The following is a 21,497-nucleotide window of genomic DNA, read 5'->3' as shown; positions in this document are numbered from 1 at the left end:
AGTGATATATTTTCCCTTTTGGCTTCTTTCCTTGCAATCCTTAACCATTTTCTGTCCCCAGTTAAAAGAGGGCAAATCCACTGAAGAAAGTAGAAGGATTTAACTAAAGGAAATCTCAACAAGACAAGAGGACAAAGAGTAAAGCCCTGTGGTCAAAGGAAAAGGAATCAAGTAGAGAGAGAAAGGAATAAGAGGTTATTCATGAGTGTATTTCTGTCTCCTGCTCTGTTCCCAAGGTACCTTCAGCACTGGAGCCAAACCTAAGGAAAAATGGTAGGAAGAGCCCAGAGAGGACAAAGAAACCAAAAACAGAGGGGTTTGTGTCATCATTCTCATTTGAGACTCTATAAGGAGACCACCTTGAAGAAGGCATTGAATTAGCATATGGCAAATAGAGTCAGGACGCTGTGTTTTGGCCTATGTCAGGTATGTAGAGGATGCAGATCTCCCAACAGGTCCCAGAAAGAATGTGAAAAGTAGTTGAGTATTCTAGCTGGTCAGCTCACTAGTAAGATTATTGCAGAAAGAAGATGAGGAATTCTATAATAGAATGTTCATAAGAGAGACTATCTAAGAAAATGAGCAAATTGGAGTCTCAGCCAAAATTAGGGAAACCACTGCCAACAAGAGCTGAAGATAAGACACAGTCATCAGGGGGATGATAGAGTCACCCAAGAGAAAGGCCATCACTGCATTTTGACCATACGGAAAAAACAAACCAAGAATCATACCTGTCATGGACCATCATCACAACGGATGAAACATAGCAATGACATCAGATTTTGTTACCCAGAAACCATCAAGATAAACACCTTAATGGAGGAAAAACAAATGTACACGGGCTGTCATTCAACACCCTGTGAGAATGGGATCTTCTCTATTTCCCAAGAAGAGAACCATCTGGGGAAGGCTGAGAAAGGAGGGAGAAAAGACTTGAACTATTTGTCAATCTCCTTACTGAAAAACTAAACTAAAGGAAGATGGGATTACTTTTAATAGACAAATTAAGTTTTTCTTCCCCTTTGTAAGCATAAGGGCTTGAGGACAAATGAGATCAGTTATAAAATACAGGAAGATAGATGGTTTTCTTCACACATGTGAGTTATGGTGTGCCAATTTTTTTTTGGTGTGCCAATTTTGATGCATATCTTCCTGCACAATAAATTTACAATGAATATTTTGTACATAACTTAAGGAAGCAACTTATGCTACAAAACTAAGGACACTGCACCACTAGACATGCTTTAATCACTTGTTTTCCTGACTGCTTTAAAGTAGATTAAGAACAAAATCTTCCCCAAGTAAGAAAAGGAGAGAAATCATTATGACATGAGACTTTAGTAAAATTCTGCCCTATTAGATTTCGCTAAGAAGAAGTAAGTGCTAGACAAGGGGATTTCAGGGATGAGTTATTATATTTGCAATTTAGTGTAATGAAAATTACCAAGGCAGTACCGTGAATTTAAATGAGCTGTGTAATTTTTTCTTAAGTTTTAATATGAAATACTTGTTCATTTCACCCAAAAAATAGTTAACGTTGTTGATTCTTCTGCATAAATCAATATGCTCTGAACAGTAAAGCTAATAGCCCAGTAAAGTCTACAAAATGTATCTGTGTAGCTGTCTGTCTTCAGGGATTTAATCCAGGATCTAAATAGCAGTTTCTATTTCTAGTCAACTACTGTCTTTATCAAATTACTTCTTTGACTCAGTGACAGCTTTTTAAGACATCTTCTAAACGAAAGCTTTAATTTCTCATCTTTGTTCTTTAAGAATGTAATTTTTAAAGTAATAGAATTGACCATGATTATATTTTTGAGGATTTTTAGTAATACTGAAAACAATCATGGATGTGTAAAACTAGTTGTACAAAACACCACTCGTACTGACTTTGTTATTCATCATAGAATACAACAAGGGTCTCACTAACTTCTGTAAGATTGTGTTATCATACGTCATAGTTATCTAAAGTGTTGCTTCAATATATGCAAAAAAAGTATTTTAGTCCAATAACAAATAATTTTTTTACCCTTATGCTCTTTCCAAAAGAGATCCAAAGAAGCAAATACAAGAAAGTACAAAAAAAATTTTAAAAAGCTCCTACCAGGGATGGGGGAATAACAATCATAATTTTAGATTATGTTAAATTTATCTTATTAGATATGATGGTAATGATAATGGATGTTCACCCCTCAGCTTCCACTGCGCTGCAAAATTACAAAATGTGTTTTTAATGAATACAGCATACTGGTTATGTTTATCTGATATCTACTTGAAATTAAAATGGCTTAAAATATTATGTAGAAAGTTTTAACTCTAATAATCCAAAAACACCCTAATCAGAAACTACTTTATATCTAATTAAAGTACATTGTTGCTTATTTTTATTCTGACTCTTAAAAAAGTTAGAACAAATTGCTCATTATGTATTTTGCTGCCACAATAATTAAATGTCCTATAAAACTTAAACCAGATTTGTTTTACTATCCTGTAAATAAGGAAATTGAACAAGATGATTTCCATGATTTCCAGAATTATCTAATTTTTGCCCAATATTTTTATTGCTAGAATTCAGTCATAAGGCATACCATTTATCTTGAAAATTTCTTAGAATATAGAACAATCATGGCAGACACAGAAATTGTATGAGCTCAGGCTAACCTAAGACCTTAACTGTCCCTCTGGCATCATGTTTATTCCCATTCTAAACATGGAGCAGATTGATGATCCCTTCAGTTTCTGAACAGATTGAGGTTGGTCTGAGAGAGGCTTGATTTAATCCCCAGCCTCAGAGCAGTCTATTAGGGAGAGAGCATCGGTCTTAGTCCAGACCCCAGGATGTTCTGATCCATCTCCAAATCTGTCGGGGAATCCTGACATACCTACAGGGAACTCAATAAAGCTCAATTCTGAGGAGTATTGTTAGGAAACCATTGACTGAAACTGCCAGCCCTGGCCAGGCCCAGAAATAACCACTTGCTTGAGTTATCTCACAACAGAAGATCCCGGCAAGGAACATGGAACTGACAAGCTACCACCAGCCCGAAGAATGTGGGAGGGGCCAATAGGAGGGAGGAGATGCCAGCCCACAATATGTCCTGCCAACCTGCCAGAAACCATCACGCTGGAATCCATCTTGGCTGAGAAATGTGCACACCCCCAGGAAGGACCTGAGTCAGGCCAAATATGGGCACAAGCAAGATGACTGGCTAGAGACAACCCAGAAACTAACCCTATTACCATAAAACCTGAGACTGCTAGCCACATGGTAGAGCAGTTCTCCTGGGCTCCCTTACCCTGCTGCTCTCCGCTCGAGCACCCTTTTACAATAAAGTCTTTTGCTTGCTCAGTACATGAGTGTCCGCGGACAATTCATTTCCGAGTGTTAGACAAGAGCCCTGGAAGGGGTCCCCCACCTCTAGTAACAGTATGACTAATAATTTTAAAGATTTAAGAAGGGATGTGTGTGTGTGTGTGTGTGTGTGTGTGTGTATACACAAACATATATACACATATATACAACTTAGGGCAAGTTTCCTCTCTGAGCATTCCATTTTTTACCTGTAAAGTGAAAGGAATGCACCAATGATCTCCAAAGCCCGTGTCAGTTGAAAAATTCTATGATTCCTGAAGTCAGATACTTTTCTTCCTCCTCCTTTCAAAATGGTAATGGAAGAGAAATAAAATTTTTCAATAAAAAGAAAATTTTTTCAATAAAAAGAAAAATGAAAAGTACATTTTCAACTTGGAAGAGAGGTTAAAAACCTAAATGGCAGGTGCTGGTGGGGGACCTCAGATACCTAAGGGGATGGGAGGAATCCCTGCGTGACCGGGTAGGACGTGTCGGGGGAAGGGGGGGAAGGAAAAGTGGAGGCGGGGAGGAACTGGTGCCCCTGAGGGCAGCTGGGGGAGGGGAGGGGTTCCCATGCTTGGAGGGGCCCACCCACAGTGAGGGGATCAGCAGGGAAGGGAAGAGACTTTCAGCGGATCAGAGGGGAATGCAGCCAGTATCTCCCCTCCACTTGGCCCAGGTGAGCCTGCTGGGATCCCAGGCCTGAACCTCTGCCCTAAGGGGACCCCTCTGGCCACATGTGTCTGGAGCCTAAGCCCTGCACCCCTACCAAGGACTTTTCTGGCCACGCGGGTCTGGAACCTAAGTCCCTGCTCCACCAAGGCCTTTTTCAGCTGTGCGGGTCCTGAGCCTAAGTCCCACCACCCACCAAGGTCTTTTATGACTGCATGGGTCCTGAGCCTAAGCCCCAGCCACCAAGGCCTTTTCCGGCCACGTGGGTCCTAAGACTAAACACTGCCCGCCCTGCCAAGACCTTTTCCAGCCACACAGATCCTGAGCCTAAGCCCCCCACCCACTGCCACCAATGCCTTTTCCGGCCTATCAGGTCCTGAGCCTAAGCCCTGCCTCCCCCCAAGGGCTTTTCTGGCTGCACAGGTCTTGGGCCTAAGCCCCCCACTGCAAGTGCTTCTTCTGGCCATGAGGATCCTGGGCCTGAGCCCCACCACCACCCCCCACCCACTGCCAAGGCCTTTTCTGGCCTTTTTTTCTTTTTTTTTCTGTTTGTTATTGTTATTTCATTTTTATTTTTATTTTTTCTACTACATTTTTTATTTTGCTACTTTTATTTTTTATTCTTTGTTATTGTTCTCCTTTTTGTTTCTTGCCTTTTTTTTTGGCCACGCCATGTGGCTTACAGGGTCTTGGTCCCAGGCCAAGGGCTGGGCCTGAGCTCCAGTGGTGGGAGCACCGAGTCCAAACCACTGGACTGACAGCAAACCTCAAACCCCAGGGAATAGTAATTGGTGTGAGCTCTCCAGAAGGGCCACACCTCAGCACCAAGATCCAGCACCAACAAAATGGCTGCAAACTCCAGTGCTGGACACCTCAGGCCAAACAACCAGCAAGACAGGAACACAGACCCACGCATCAAAAAAATTAGATGACAAAAAAATATGTTACAGTTGAAGGAGCAAGGTAAAAAACTACAAGACAAAATAACTGCACAGGAAGAAGGCAACCTACCTGAAAAAGAATTCAGAGAAATGATAGTAAAGATGATCCAAAATCTTGGAAATAGATGTGAGGCACAGATTGAGAAAATACAGGAAATGTCTAATGAGGACCTAGAAGAACTAAAGAACAAACAAACAGTGATGAACAACACAATAACTGAAATGAAAAATACACTAGAAGGAATCAATAAAAGAATAACTGAGGTAGAAGAACGGAAAAGTGAGCTGGAGGACAGAATGGTGGAAATAACTGCCAAGAAGCAGAATAAAGAAAAAAGAATGAAAAGAATTGAGGACACTCTCAGAGACCTCTGGGACAACATTAAATGCACAACAATTTGAATTAAAGGTGTCCCAGAAGAAGAAAAGAAGGAGAAGGTGTTTGAGAAAATATTTGAAGAGATTATAGTTGAAAACTTCCCTAATATGGAAAAGGAAATAGCCACCCAAGTCCAGGAAGCACAGAAAGTCCCATATAGGATAAACCCAGGGAGAAACATGCCAAGACACATATTAATCAAACTAACAAAAATTAAATTCAAACAAAAAATATTAAAAGCAGTGAGAGAAAAGCAACAAATAACATACGAGGAAAAGCCCATAAGGTTATCAGCTGATTTCTCAGCAAAAACTCCACAGGCCAGAAGGGAGGGGCAGGATATATTTAAAGTGATGAAAGGGAAAAACCTAAAACCACGATTACTCTACCAAGCAAGAATCTCATTCAGATTCAATAGAGAAATCAAAACCCTTACAGACAAACAAAAGCTAAGAGAATTCAGCACCACCAAACCAGCTTTACAACAAATGCTAAAGGAACTTCTCTAGGCAGGAAAAACAAGACAAGGAAAAGACCTACAATAACAAACCCAAAACAATTAAGAAAATGGTAATAGGAACATACATACCGATAATTACCTTGAAAGTAAACGGATTAAATGCTCAAAGCAAAAGACACAGACTGGCTGAATGGATACAAAAACAAGACCCATATGTATGCTATCTACAAGAGACCCACTTCAGACCTAGGGACACATACAGACTGAAAGTGAGGGGATGGAAAAAGATATTCCATGCAAATGGAAATCAAAAGAAAGCTGGAGTAGCAATACTCAGATCAGACAAAATAGACTATAAATAAAGACTGTTACAAGATACAAGGAAGGACACTACATAATGATCAAGGAATCAATACAAGAAGATATAACAATTATAAATATTTATGCACCCAACAGAGGAGCACCACAATACGTAAGGCAGATGCTAACAGCCATAAAAGGGGAAATCGACAGTAACACAAAAATAGTGGGGGACTTTAAGACCCCACATAAACCAATGGACAGATCATCCAGACAGAAAATAAATAAGGAAACACAAGCTTTAAATGACACAATAGACCAGAAAGACTTAATTGATATTTATAGGACATTCCACCCGAAAGCAGCAGAATACACTTTCTTCTCAAGTGCACATGGAACATTCTCCAGGATAGATCACGTTCTGAGTCACAAATCAAGCCTTGGAAAATTTAAGAATACTGACACAAGAGGGAGGGGATATATGTATACATATAGCTGACTCACTTTGTTATACAGCAGAAACTAACACACCATTGTAAAGCAATTATACTCCAATAAAGATGTTTTAAAAATTAAATAAATAAATAAATAAATAAATGCCTGTAAAATTTTTTAAAAAAAGAAAGAAAATTGAAATCATATCAAGCATCTTTTCCAACCAGAACGCTGTGAGATTAGAAATCAATTACAGGAATAATACTGTAAAAAAGCCACAAACATATGGAGGCTAAACAATACACTACTAAATAACCAAGAGAACACTGAAGAAATGAAACCGAAAGTCAAAACATACATAGAGACAAATGACAATGAAAACATGATGACCCAAAACCTATGGGATGCAGCAAAAGCAGTTCTAAGAGGGAAGTCTATAGTAATTGGATTTCACCTCAAGAAAGAAGAAAAATATCAAATAAATGATCTAACCTTACACATAAAGCAACTAGAGAAAGAAGAACAAAATAAAAACCACCAAAGTTAGTTGGAAGAAAGAAATCATAAATATCAGATGAGAAATAAATGAAATAGAAACGAAGAAAACAATAGCAGAGATCAATAAAACTAAAAGTTGGTTCTTTGAGAAGATAAGCAAAATTGATAAAACTTTAGCCTAGCTCATGAAGACAAAAACGGAGAGGATTCAAATCAATAAAATTAGAAATGAAACAGGAGAAATTACAACTGACACCACAGAAATACAAAGGATCATAAGAGACTACTACAAGCAACTATATGGCAATAAAATGGATAACCTGGAAGAATTGGACAAATTCTTAGAAACGTACAACCTTCCAGGACAGAAACAGGAAGAAATAGAAAATATGAACAGACCAATCACAAGCACTGAAATTGAAACTGTGATTAAAAATCTTCCAACAAACAAAATCCCAGGACCATGTGGCTTAACAGGCGAATTCTATCAAACATTTAGAGAAAAGTTAACACCTATCCTTCTCAAACTCTTCCAAAATACAGCAGAGGGAGGAAGACTCCCAAACACATTCTATGAGACCACCACCACCCTGATACCAAAACGAGACAAAGCTGTCACAAAGAAACAAAATTACAGTCCAATATCACTGATAAACATAGATACAAAAAACCTCAACAAAATACTAGCAAACAGAATCCAACAGCACATTAAAAGGATCATACACCATGAGCAAGTGGGGTTTATCCCAAGAATGCAAGCATTCTTCAATATACACAAATCACTGTGATACACCATATTAACAAAAACGAAGGATAAAAAAACATATGATGATCTCAACAGATGCAGAAAAAGCTTTCAACAAAATTCAACACCCATTTATGATAAAAACTCCAGAAAGTAGGCATAGAGGGAACCTACATCAACATAATAAAGGCCATATATGACAAACCCACAGCCAACATCGTTCTCAATGGTAAAAAACTGAAACTATTTCCTCTAAGATCAGGAACAACACAAGGTTGCTCACTCTCACCACTATTATTCAACATAGTTTTGGAAGTTTTAGCCACAGCAATCAGAGAAGAAAGAGAAATAAAAGGAATCCAAATTGGAAAGAAGAAGTAAAGCTGTCACTGTTTGTAGATGACATGATACTATACATAGAGAATCCTAAAGATGCTACCAGAAAATTACTAGAGCTAATCAATGAATTTGGTAAAGTAGCAGAATACAAAATTCATGCACAGAAATCTATTGCAACCCTATACACTAATGATGAAAAATCTGAAAGTGAAATTAAGGAAACACTCCCATTTACCACTGCAACAAAAAGAGTCAGGGCTTCCCTGGTGGCGCAGTGGTTGAGAATCTGCCTGCCAATGCAGGGGACACGGGTTCGCACCCTGGTCTGGGAGGATCCCGCGTGCCGCGGAGTGACTAAGCCCGTGAGCCACAGCTACTGAGCCTGCGTGTCTGGAGCCTGTGCTCCGCAACAAGAGAGGCTGCGGTAGTGAGAGGCCCGCGCACCGCGATGAAGAATGGCCCCCACTTGCCGCAACTGGAGAGAGCCCTCACACAGAAACGAAGACTCAACACAGCCATAAATAAATAAATAAATAAATAAATAAATAAAATATTTAAAAAAAAAAAAGAAACCAGGATTTAAAAAAAAAAAAAAAAGAGTCAAATACCTAGGAATAAACTTACCTAAGGAGACAAAAGACCTGTATGCAGAAAACTATAAGACACTGATGACAGAAACTAATGATGATACCAACAGATGGAGAGATATACCATGTTTTGGATTGGAAGAATCAACATTGTGAAAACGACTATACTACACAAATCAATCTACAGATTCAATGCAATTCCTATCAAACTACCAATGGCATTTTTCACAGAACTAGAACCAAAAATTTCACAATTTGTATGGAAACACAAAAGACCTTGAACATCCAAAGCAATCTTGAGAAAGAAAAACAGAGCTGGAGGAATCAGGCTCCCGGACTTCAGACTATACTACAAAGTTACAGTAATCAGGACAGTATGGTACTGGCACAAAAACAGAAATATAGATCAATGGAACAGGATAGAAAGCCCAGAGATAAACCCACGCACACATGGTCATTTTATCTTTGATAAAGAAGGCAAGAGTATACAATAGAGAAAAGACAGCCTCTTCAGTAAGTGGTGCTAGGAAAACTGGACAGCTACATGTAAAAGAATGATATTAGAACACTCCCTAACACCATACACAAAAATACTCAAAATGGTTTACAGACCTAAATGTAAGGCCAGACACTATCAAACTCTAAGAGGAAAACATAGGCAGAATACTCTATGACATACATCACAGCAAGATCCTTTTTGACCAACCCCCTAGAGAAATGGATATAAAAACAAAAATAAACAAATGGGACCTAATGAAATTTAAAAGCTTTTGCACAGCAAAGGAAACCATAAGCAAGACCAAAAGACAACCCTCAGAATGGGAGAAAATATTTGCAAATGAAGCAACTGACAAAGGATTAATCTCCAAAACACACAAGCAGCTCATTCAGGTCAATATCAAAAAAACAAACAACCCAATCCAAAAATGGGCAGAAGTCCTAAATAGACATTTCTCAAAGGAGATATACAGATTTCCAACAAACACATGAAAGGATGCTCAACATCACTAATCATTAGAGAAATGCAAATCAAAACTACAATGAGGTATCACCTCACACAGGTCAGAATGGCCATCCTCAAAAAATCTACAAATAGGGCTTCCCTGGTGGCGCAGTGGTTGAGAGTCTACCTGCCAATGCAGGGGACACGGGTTCGAGCCCTGGTCTGGGAAGATCCCACATGTCACGGAGCAACTAAGCCCGTGAGCCACAATTGCTGAGCCTGAGCGTCTGGAGCTTGTGCTCCGCAACAAGTGAGGCCGCGATAGTGAGAGGCCCACACACCGCGATGAAGAGTGGCCCCCACTTGCCGTAACTAGAGAAAGCCCTCGCACAGAAACGAAGACCCAACACAGCCATAAATAAATAAATAAATAAATAAATAAATAAATAAATAAATAAATAAATGGATCATCACATTAAAAAAAAATCTACAAATAATAAATGCTGGAGAGGGTGTGGAGAAAAGGGAACCCTCTTGCACTGTTGGTGGGAATGTAAATTGATACAGCCACTATGAAGAACAGTATGGAGGTTTCTTAAAAAACTAAAAATAGAACTACCATACGACCCACCAATCCCACTACTGGGCATATACCCTGAGAAAACCTTAATTCAAAAACAGGCATGACCACAATGTTCACTGCAGCTCTATTTACAATAGCCAGGACATGGAAGCAACCTAAATGTCCATCAGTAGATGAAGGGATAAAGAAGATGTGGCACATATATACTATGGAATACTACTCAGCCATAAAAAGAAACAAAATTGAGTTATTTGTAGTGAGGTGGATGGACCTAGAGACTGTCATACAGAGTGAAGTAAGTCAGAAAGAGAAAAACAAATACCGTATGCTAACACATATATATGGAATCCAAAAAAAAAAAAAAAAGGTTCTGATGAACCTAGGGGCAGGACAGGAATAAAGACGCAGACATAGAGAATGGACTTGAGGACACGGGGAGGGGGAAAGGTAAACTGGGACGAAGTGAGAGAGTGGCATGGACTTATAAACACTACCAAATGTAAAATAGCTAGCTAGTGGGAAGCAGCCGCATAACACAGGAAGATCAGCTCAGTGATTTGTGTCCACCTAGAGGGGTGGGATAGGGAGGGTGGGAGGGAGAAGCAAGAGGGAGGAGATATGGGGATATATGTATATGTATAGCTGATTCACTTTGTTACACAGCAGAAACTAACACCATTGTAAATCAATTATACTCCAATAAAGATGTAAATAAATAAATAAATAAAATTTTTATGAAATTTTTTTAATTAAAAAAATAAAAAATAAAAAAAAATCATATGATCATCTGAATAAGTTCAGAAGAAGCTTTTGACAAAATTCAACATCTATTTATGATAAAAACACTTCACAAAGTGGGTATAGAGAGCACACATCACAACATAATAAAGACCATATATGACAAACCCTTAGCTAACATCATGCTTACTGGTGAAAACTTGAAGGCATTTCCTCTAAGATCAAGAACAAGACAAGCATCTCACATCTGCCACTTTTACTCAACATAATATCAGAAATCCTAGCCAGAGCAATCAGACAAGGAAAAGAAACAAAAGGAATCCAAATTAAAAAGGAAGAAGTAAAACTGTCTCTGTTTGCAGATGACATGACAATATATATAAAAAATCCTAAAGACACCACCTAAAAACTATTAAAAGTCATCAATGAATTCAATAACGTTGCAGGATAAAAATATTAATATACAGAAATCTGTTGAATTTCTTTACACTAACTATGAACTATTAGAAAGAGAAATTAAGAAAATAATACAATTTATAATTGTGTCAAAAAGAGTAAAATAACTAAGAATAAACTTAACCAAGGAGGTAAAAGCTGGTACTCAGAAAGCTATAAGACCTTGATGAAAGAAACTGAAGAAAACAAAAAATGGAAAGATATACTATGTTCATGGATTGGAAGAATTAGTATTGTTAAAATGACCATACTATGCAATTCTACAGATTCAATACAATTCCTATCAAAATACCAATGGCATTTTTCATAGAGCTATACCAGATAATTCTAAAATTTGTATGGGAACACAAAAGACCCCAAATAGGCAAAGCAATCTTGAGGAAGAAGAACAAAACTGGAAGTAGCACTCTCAATGATTTCAAACTATACTGTAAGCTACTATAACCAAAACAGAGGGTTACTAGACCTATTTTCGTGATCACTTCATAATGTATGCAAATGTCAAATCACTATGTAGTACACCTGAAACTAACATGATATTGTATGTCAACTGTACAGTTTACCCTTGAACAACTCATGGGTTAGGGGCACTGACTGTCTATCAAGTCAAAAATTCATGTATAACTTGACAGTCAGCTCTTTGTATAAGCAGTTCCACATCCACAGGTTCAACCACCCACAGATCATGTGGTACTGTAGTATGTATTTAGTGAAAAAAATCCATGTATAATTGGACTCACTCAGTTTAAACCTGTGTTGTTCAAGGGTCTACTGTTATTTCATCTAAAAAGAATTTTTGTAAACAATGTTTTTGTCCCTGTAAAACTTTAATCTGATAAATGTATAAAATTTCATTTATTAGTTGTATACATAATGTCTAAAATTTTAGAGTTGTGTTGTCCAATATGGTACCCACTAGCTACATGGGCTATTTAAATTTAAATGAATTAAAATTAAATTAAATACAATAAGATTCAGTTCCTCAATCTCACTAGCCATATTTAAAGTGCTCAACAACCACAAGGTGATGATGACCTTACCGAACAGGACAGACATAGAAGTTGTATTAGCTTATTTTTAGATGTATTGTTAGGATATAGACTAAACAGGTATATTTATAAGAGACTCAAAAATACAGTGACTCAATCGGCTCAGTCAAGACAGAAGTTCTTTTCTTTCTTCTCTAACAGTCTAGAATTGGTAGGTGGTCCCAGTGCAGAACTGGTAGATAGAAAGGCAAGTTCAGTCCCACAAGGTCTCCAAGGACCCAGGTCCTTCTTTCTTGTCTTGCTGTCCCTTGGGGTTCTACCCTATTGTGTATGTCTAGAACTAGCTCTACAACATCTTCTCTGTATGTCAGACTGTCAGAAGAGGAAGAAGAGAAAATGAAGGGCAAGAAATTTCCTTTACAGAGAATATGACCAGAATGCTACACATATCACTAGCACGCACACTTTTGTGGCAGAGACGTATCTGCAGCTCACGTCTGGCTATCAGGGAGGCTGGGAAAGGTGATCAAGTTGTATGGCTGTGTGCCCAGTTACAACTTTGGCTGGGGGATGTTATTTCTACAAAAGAAGAATGAGAGATGGTTACTGGAGAACAATTAGCACTCTGCCACAAGGGAATATCATTTAATGGATTTATTTTTTAAAGTGGAGCTTAAGTAACATTTAATCAGGAAGTTTTCTCCACACTTAATAGTCCTTAGAAGGTAAAATTCCTATCAATGTCCCTTCCACTGGTTATATAAATTCTACTCTTAATACATTTTGTCCTGGCTGAAGTAGTATAAACCAGTAATTAAAAAATTAGAGTTTCACTTAAAAACTGACTAAAAGGAAAATTTTGCTTTATTGGCTATTTTAAAATAAATATTAGCATTCATTTTTAACTCACTTAACTTAATAGGGAAAAAGTTCTTTAAAGGATAGTGTTACCCATAAAATCTGTACAATAATATACACAAGTCAACACTGCATAATTATTAAGTCATAGAGTGTCCCAGCCAAAAACAATAAAGTATATAATAAATTTAACAATACTATGGGCATGTTTTATAAATTAAACAAGTTACAAAGTAAATGTTTTATTTAATATTTAGTTTGTGGATGAGGAACTAAAAAGGAAATTATTAAATCATATTAAAATTCATTTTTCTTTTATAAAAGATGATTTGCTCTTGAGCTTCAAGCCTAACCATTTTTAACCTGCAATGAAAGTGGTATTATATAAGGGTTTATATACTTGCCTTCCACTTATGTAAAATTGTTTCTTAAAAATCAGGTATATTATACATTAAACATTTAAATTATATAATTTAGGCAATAGAAATCAGTAAAAGGACAATTAAAATTACAGTACCAGAATTATCTTTTAGCAGTTGCATCTAGACTCAAAAATGTGCTTCAGGGGCTTCCCTGGCGGCGCAGTGGCTGAGAATCTGCCTGCCAATGCAGGGGACACGGGTTCGAGCCCTGGTCTGGGAAGATCCCACATGCCGGGGAGCAGCTGGGCCCGTGAGCCACAACTACTGAGCCTGCGCGTCTGGAGCTTGTGCTCCGCAACAAGAGGCTGCGACAGTGAGAGGCCCGCGCACCGCGATGAAGAGTGGCCCCCGCTCGCCGCAACTAGAGAAAGCCCTCACACAGAAACAAAGACCCAACACAGCTAAAAATTAATTAATTAATTAATTAATTTTAAAAAAAATGTGCTTCATAAATGTTAAAAAATAATCTCTACTTATATGCTTTTGCTTAGATGAAAACATATGAAGAACTTCACTGTTTAATGGATTTATTTTTAAATGTGGAACTTAAACAACATTTAAACAGCCAGAGATGTTCTTTTTAAAATAAGAATAAATTTCAACTGCTAGCTAAAAACAACACAAAAATCAAAATTGGTCATTTTGCATTAATAATAAAAGTTTTTTAGACCAATAATTCCTATGTGTTGTTAAATTATATAGATTAGGGACCCACTGTACTGGCAAGTCAGTGTTCACATGTTAGTCAACAGTATCTGTAAGGCAATTGTGTACATTTTATTATTTGTTAAATCGACCTTAAATAATATATTAAACACACTATTTCCAAACAAAATGAATTCTATTCTAATTTCTTCCATCTTTAAATTTAAGCAGGCAATTTGTGAAATCACTTGCAACACCAATCAAAATATTTTCCCTTCCTAGTTCCTCTTAACGACATCTAAGGTGAAATAAGTGCAATATGAAGGTAGCATCCTCTCAGCCAGTTTCGCTCACTGTCTATTATTAATTTTCAAGTATTCTCCCCTCTGGCCCATATGGCCCACTCACATGGACATTTCTAATCTGTTAGGATTAACCCCAACAATTTCCATCCCATTCAAGAAATAACATAAGGCAAGGGAGAGTGACATTTTATAATGATTATCTTGAATCTATAGCTTATTTAAGAAAAAAAATACTTCATTATTTTTACAAAATAAGAAACATAAGATTTCATGAAAAATCCTCATAGTACAGAATATTTCAAAAAGCTGGATTCCTTGTGGGGTAGGGGAGCAGAAAGAAAGAAGAGAAAAGAAACCTCTACAACTGCCTAGAAGAACTGACGAGAAATTGAGAGCAATCCTCAGAGGCCGAGAAAGTGACAAGAAGCAGAATCCGATAGGGAACAAAATGCTGATGTAGGTATTTGTCACGGGAACATCTGCTGACCCCTAGAGGCCCATAGCTTCATGCTTACCAGGCTGTGTGACTAAAGAGCAGGGGTAAATGTAGGGACTATACCAAGTAGGAAGTTGGATCAGAGACTCTCACAAAAAGCAAAATCCCCTAGAGCTGACACCTTAGTGAAAGAATAAACTGGAATTTTTTAAAGATACTGCACAAGAAGGAAATAAAGATATCTGCCTATTTCATTTCCATTACCTCATCCATTAGGGCTGAGGAGGAATGATCACCTGTCCTGAAAATTCTTAACCAGAAGACTAATCTCAATTGGACTGGAGCAAAAAATCATATTACTTGCTTCTGCAGCTCCCCACTAGCCTTAGCCAATAATTTAAAGTGGTCATGAATTAGTAGTACACCTTGGCACTGAGTGGAGGCAACAAGTGTTTTGGAAGAAAATGTCTTAAAACCAAAATCTGAAAGAATTTCCACAGTTAAACTCCCAAGGAACATGAATTCACAATAAAAAACAAACAAACAAACACATGATGAATCAAGCTACCATGAGCAAAAAGTTAGTAGAAATAACAAGACCAGATCCACTTAGACAGTAGATATTAGAATATTCAGATAAAAACACTTAAGTAAACATGTTTACTCTATTCAAAGGTTTAAATGAGCTGACATGGGGCATATATCTAGAAGGGATTTAAATTTATTTTTAAACTGCTGAAATAAAAAAAGACAACCTAGTTATTTAAAAAATAGACAAGACTTGAACAGGCACTTCACTAAATAAATAAATAAATAAATAAATAAATAAAAGTGAAAAAGGAAACACAGTGGGGAGTAGCCAAGATGGCTCAGGAAAACCCTGAGCTCACCTCCTCCCATGGGCCCACCAAAATTACAACTATTTACAGAGCAACTATTGATGAGAAAAACCAAAAGACTAGCAGAAAAGATCTTCTACAGCTAAAGATATAAAGAAGGAACCACAATGAGATGGGTTAGAGGGATGGAGACACGGTATACTCAAGACCCATACCCCCTGGTACGCGACCCACAAACAGGAGGATATTTACAATTGCAGAGGTTCTCCCCAAAGAGCGAGGGTTTCGAGCTCCACATCAGGCTCCCCAGCCCAGGGGTCCTGCACCAGGAAGATGGGCCCCCAGAATGTTTGGCTTTGAAGGCTAGCAAAGCCTTCAGGAGACCTGGAGGGCTGTGGGATAATAGACTCCACTCTTAAAGGGTGCGTACAAAACTTCACACACTTTGGGATCCAGGGCAGAAGCAATAATTTGAAAGGAGCCTGGGTCAGAGGTACCCTTGCAGAGCCTCCCGGAGAGGCAGGAGGCAATGGAAGCTCATCCCAGGGACACAGACAGTGGCGGCAGCCATTTTGGGGAGCTTGTTCTACTAGGAGGACATTGGTGCTGGCAAGCTCTATTTTGGAATGCCATTTTATTAGCTCTGGAACCCGGCCCTGCCCACCAGGAAAAAGCTCAGTAGTAAAGGCAAATATACAGGAAAGGCAGTAAGTCAGCCGTATATAAAGCTAGTAGGAAGGTTAAAAGACAAAAGTAGTAAAATCATCTGTATCTGCAATAAGTAGTTAAGGGATACACAAAACAAAACAATGTAAAATATGACTTCCAAAACAGTAAACATGAAGGGTGGGTAAAAGTGCAGGGTTGTTAAAATACATTTGAACTTAAGAGATCAGCAATTTAAAATAATCATATATACATATATATGTGTGTGTGTGTATATATATATGGCTATGTGTAGTGTGGGGAACATAGTCAATAACTATGTAATATCTTTGTATGGTGATAGATGGTAACTAGACTTATTGTGGTGATCATTAAACAATGTATAGAAATATTGAATCACTATGTTGTGTAAAGGAACTAACATAGTGTTGTACATCAATTATACTTCAAAAACAAACAAACAAACAAGCTCATAGAAAAAGAGATCAGATTTGTGGTTACCAGAGGTAGGGATGGAGGGAGGGGCAATTGAATGAAGGTGGTCAAAAGATACAAGCTCCCAGTTATAAATGATTACTAGGGATGTAATGTACAACATGATAAATATAATGAACACTGCTGTATGTTACATGTGAAAGTTGAGAGAATAAATTATAAGAGTTCTCATCACAAGAAATAAATTTTTTTCTATTTCTTTAATTTTATATCTATATAAGATGATGAACATTCACTAAATTTATTGTGTTAATCATTTCATGATGTATGTAAGTCAAATCTGTACACCTTAAACTTATACCATGCTGTATGTTAACTATATCTCAATAAAACTGGAAAAAAAGACAACACAGTTGGCCAATGAACACATCAAAAAGTGTTCAATCTTACTAGTACTCAGGGAAGTAACAAGTGAAAACAGAATAACACCCCATTAGATACCAAAACACAGTTGGCAGATTTTCAAGTCTGACAATGTCAAATTTGGCAAGCATGTAGAGCAAGGGGAATCTCATATTCTCACATACAGCTGGTAAGAGAATAAGTTAAGACACACCCTTTGGAAAAGCTTGGCGTTATCTATTAGAATGGAAAATACCCCCTACCTATGATCTAACAATTCCACTAATGTATAAATACTCAAGAGGAATTCATGTTCATTATACTAGGACACGATATGACAATGGTTATAGCAACATTGTTCATGACACCAAAACAAACAAACAAACATACAAACAAAAAACCGGGAAACTATCTAAATATCCATCCGTAGCTGACAAATGGAATCAACTAACTACAACTACACGCAAGAACACAGATGAACCACATGACATAAGCAAAAAAAAAAAAAAAAAAAAAATACAAATAGTATATATAACGTCCAAAACAGGCAAAACTAAACTATATTATTAGGGATTCATTTATAAGTGGAAAACTATAAAGAACAGTAAGGATACGGTTACCGTAAAAGTCAGGTTGATGGTTACATTTGGAGGTGGGAAGATTATGATGAGGAGAGGCAAATGGTAGGTTTTAGAGTGCTAATAATGTTCTTAACCTTGGTGGAGTTATGCAAGAGAACGTATAATTTATAAATTTATAATCATTTCATAAATTTATAATCATTTATTAGGCTGTACATATAATTTTATATTGCTAATACATTTATATGGCAATTCAAATCATTAAGTTAACATAGAAATTTAAAAGTTTTGCAGAGGTCGTTATTATTATTCCATGTGTTCCTCTAAATTTTACAGCCCCCTTTGAAATTAGTTTGTTGCCAATGTGATTATTTCTGGCTAACAGGCTATTAGCAGAAGTCATATGTGTCCCTTCCGGTCTGAAGCACTTACAAACAGTCATGAGTTCTCCATACTCTCTCTTTCCCTGCTGTGGCACGCCCTGAATCCCCATGTTGAAATGGTAAAGCCACAAAATGTAGGCCAACTGGATTCCTGGATCCCAGCGTGAAAGGGAGTTGTTCTACAAAACTGCTGGACACTCAGAGGGATTTTCATGAATGAGAAATAAACTTCATGTTTAAAGCCATTAAGAGTTTAGGATTTAAATGTCTCTGCAGCATACCCTAGCCTAATTGACTAAGACAAGTGGGTTAAGAGCAAATTAGATAAAAAATAAACAGAGCTAAAAATATTAAACTATATGCTCCTCAGAATTTTCTTTTTAAAGTGAACTGTGAAATAGAGGTAAAGTGGCATGGAAATAAAATGAGGTCTAGAACATGTCTAATTACAGCTCCAGAAGAAAATTCTCCACAGAGAACAGAGGAGACGTACAACTGCTATATATCATATTTCAAAGTTGGTATAAGAATAAATCCTAAGAACTCTCATCACAAGGAAAAAACCATGTTTTTCTTTCTCTTTTCTTCTGTATCTGTATGAGATGATGGATGTCAACTAAACTTATTAATCATTTCACAATATATGTAAGTCAAATCGTTACGCTGTACATCTTAAATTTATATAGTGCTGTATGTCAAGTATATCTCAATAAAAATGGAAAAAAATTCAATGTCCAGTTCTCATTCCTCATCCATTATGACTACTCAATGGTATTTAGTACAGTTGATCCTTAAAATACTTCTTTACTTGACTCCCAGGACACCATAATCTACTCCTCTGATCATTCCTTCTAGATCTGTTTTGCAAATTTCTCCTCCTCTCACCAATCTTTTCATGTTGGAGTGATCAGTGGCTTAGATCTTTGACCTTTATTCTTCTTCCTTTACACTCACACACGTGGTGATGTCATCCAATCTTGGGCCTTTAAATATCTATATTCTGACACCTCAAAGTTACATATCTAAGATTTTCTCCCCCAATCCTGCTCCACCCACAGCCTCGTACAGCCTAGTATATAGCTAAAGCCAAATTCTGGACTCATCCTTGACCCCTTTCTTTCCTCTCACATCCCATAGATCAATCACATGGAAATCTGTTTGGCTCTACCTTCAAAATATTTGGAGAGTAACCACTACCCAACATCTTCAGTGTCCCTACTCTCAAGTGAACCATTTTATCTATCATCTGAACTATGACAATGGCCTCTAAACAGATCTTGAGCTACTGTTGGCCCTCTAGAGACCATTCCCACCCCAGCAGCCCCAGAGGTCCTTTTAAAACTTACAGCCAATCATGCCATTCTTTTTCACAAAATCTAAGTGGCTCCCCATCTCACTCAGAGTAAAAACCAAAATGCATCTAATGGCCTAAAAGACTTCACATGAGCTGATTCCACTACCTTTTCACCCTTCTTTCCTCCTAGGTTCCATGTTGCTCATCCAGCCATACTGAGGTCCTTGCTGTCCCTCAAACACACCAACCCCTTCTTCCCCTTAGGCTATGCACAGACGGTATCTCTACCTGGAATGCTCCTCCCCCAGAGAACCATATGACTAAATTTGTCACTTCCTTAGTCTTTGCTTAAATGCTACTATCTCAGTGAAGCCTACCCAGACCACCCAATATAAAACTGCAGAAAAAAACAAGAACAGTAACTCAAAATGACATCTGCACCCCCATGTTCATTGCAGCATTATTTACAATAGCCAAGACAGGGAAACAACCTAAGTGTCCATCAACAGATGAAAAGATAAAGAAGTTGTGGCATATATATACAATGGAATATTATTCAGCCATAGAAAAATAACGAAATCTTGCCTTTAGCAACAGCATGGATGGGCCCTGAGGGCATTATGCTAAGTGAAATAAGTCAGAGAAAGACAAATACTGTTATGATATCACTTATATGTGGAATATTTTTAAAACAACAAAGAAATAAACAAACAAAAAAAACCTCATAGATACAGAGAACAGATCGGTGGTTGCCAGAGAAAGGGGGTCTGGGGTGGGTGAGATGGGTGAAAGTCATCAAAAGGTACAAACTTCCACGTTATAAAATAAATGCCATGAGGATGTAATGACAGCATGGTGACTACAGTTAAATAATCCTGTATTATATATTTAAAAGTTGCTAAAATAATAGATCTTAAAAGTTCTTATCACATACCAAAAAGCCTGTAACTATGTTTGGTGATGGATGTTAACTAATGTGGTGATCACGTCACAATATATACATATATCAAATCATTCTATTGTACACCTGAAACTAATATAATGTTGTATGTCAGTTATATCTCAATTTAAAAAAATAACGTGAAGTTAATTGAATGAGGCATTTTTAGCAAAGCATAGTTAGCACTGTCCCAGAGACACTCACCACTGTGTTGTTGTCATACAGCTCCACCACCACTAAAGGCAGGGACTCCATTAACTCCTCTGGTCTCCATAAAGCACCAAGTCATTTAACAGCAGCATCTGGTTCCAGGTGGGGAAGAGGGTCTTGGAAATGACCTGGAAGGCAGAGCTAAATAAATAAATACATAAAATTGCAAACCCTCATCTATCTCTCCAAATAACTCTTTACCCTGCTCTACCGTTTTCTTTTCACATAGTATTTATCCCCTTGTAAAATACTGTGTAATTTACTTATTTATTACATCTATTGTTTCTCGTCTCCTGCTCCAGAATGTAACCTTCATGAATGTTTGTTTCAATCAGACCCTGAAATAAAGATATGAATGTAAGTAGTTCATTTGAAAGACAATACCAGAAAGCACAGTGAGGGGTTGGGAAGTGAGAGAGGAAAGTGAAGAAAGTCAATATAGTATGTGATACTGAGCAGGTTACCACTGGAAAAACAGGCTCCATCCCATCCAGTTCAGAAAGACTGGGTGAGGTGTGGTTCCGAATCATCCCATAGCCCTGAGCACTAACTCTACAGTATTTCTAGACTTCCCACATGGCCAAGCTTGCTTCTGTGACTAGAGAACATCCTCAGGCTGAGAGATGCAGGAAGACATCAGCAGGTACAGAAACTGTCTGCAAGT

The 21,497-nt window shown here is 37.6% G+C and overlaps 1 long non-coding RNA gene across 1 annotated transcript in view; it reads right to left on the bottom strand.

Annotated features, from left to right (window-relative positions):
* Positions 1-20,956, bottom strand: part of LOC132376966 (uncharacterized) — a 398,251-nt gene extending 377,295 nt beyond the window's left edge. The window contains exon 1 of the long non-coding RNA XR_009506485.1: positions 20,828-20,956. This is a non-coding gene — a long non-coding RNA (uncharacterized LOC132376966). The remainder of the gene's footprint in view (positions 1-20,827) is intronic.
* Between the last annotated feature and the right edge of the window lie 541 nt (positions 20,957-21,497).

Source organism: Balaenoptera ricei, chromosome 13 (assembly GCF_028023285.1).
Source record: "Balaenoptera ricei isolate mBalRic1 chromosome 13, mBalRic1.hap2, whole genome shotgun sequence".
In the NCBI taxonomy this organism is placed as follows: domain Eukaryota; kingdom Metazoa; phylum Chordata; class Mammalia; order Artiodactyla; family Balaenopteridae; genus Balaenoptera; species Balaenoptera ricei.
Note: the sequence above shows the minus strand (reverse complement) of the source record. Positions and strands in the feature narration are given on the sequence as shown.